The following is a 1,021-nucleotide window of genomic DNA, read 5'->3' as shown; positions in this document are numbered from 1 at the left end:
ATTCTTCTTCAGTCTTCCTTAGTCATTGTCCAGCTTTCACATGCATATGAGGCCACTGAAAACACCATGGCTTGGGTCAGGTCACCTTAGTCCTCAAAGTGACACCTTTGCTTTTTAACACTTTAAAGAGGTCTTTTGCAGCAGATTTGCCCAATGCAATTGTCATTTTGCATTGGATTCTGCCAGTTATGTAGCTGGTCCTCTTTTCAGATCTCCCTGGCCAAGCTGCCCACCCCAGGCCCAGATATTTTTGAGTCAGGGCCTGGCAGTCACAGCCCAGCTCAGCACTAGGCCATGAACTTGATAGGACAGAGCCCTGCATTTGATCAGGGCCTATGGCAGGGTTAACTCTGTTTCACTGCTCAATGCATCAAGGATGTGATCAAGATGGGATTCCCCCATTAAGGTCTTTAAATCAGGGCTCCTGGTTTCCCTCGCCCACTCTAAATCCTCCCAACTGTGAGCCTAAACCAGGTTAAATGTTTGATTTTGCAAAGCATGTGGTCACAAGAGCCAAGACATTATGATCTCTTCTCTGTTGTTGATAGTAGCTGCCCTTGAGTTGAACTTCAACTCATAGCAACCCCATGCACAACAGAACGAAATGCTGCCGGGTCCTGTGCCATCCCCCATGACTGGTTTCAGATTAGACTATTGTGATTCATAGGGTTTTCACTGGCTGATTTTTGAAAGTAGATTGCCAGGCCTTTCTTCCTAGTCTTAGTCTGGAAGCTCTACTGAAACCCGTTCAGCATCATACCAGTGCACAAGCCTCCACAGACAGATGGGCGGTGGCTGTGCATGAGATGCATTGGCCGGGAATTCAACCTGAATTTCCCGCATGGAAGATGATAATTTTACCACTGAACCATCACTCTACGTTGTGTTAATTCAGGTCACACCGGTCAGCTTTTATAGACTCCTCTCGAGGCTCAGCCTGGAGATTCTGCACAGAATACTCCCTCGGCGCCTTCTGGGAGCTTACCTCAAGGTATAAGAATCAATTTCTATTTATTTCTTC

The sequence above is a fragment of the Trichechus manatus genome, unplaced genomic scaffold (genome assembly GCF_000243295.1).
Source record: "Trichechus manatus latirostris isolate Lorelei unplaced genomic scaffold, TriManLat1.0 scaffold00048, whole genome shotgun sequence".
Taxonomy (NCBI): Eukaryota; Metazoa; Chordata; class Mammalia; order Sirenia; family Trichechidae; genus Trichechus; species Trichechus manatus.
Note: the sequence above shows the minus strand (reverse complement) of the source record.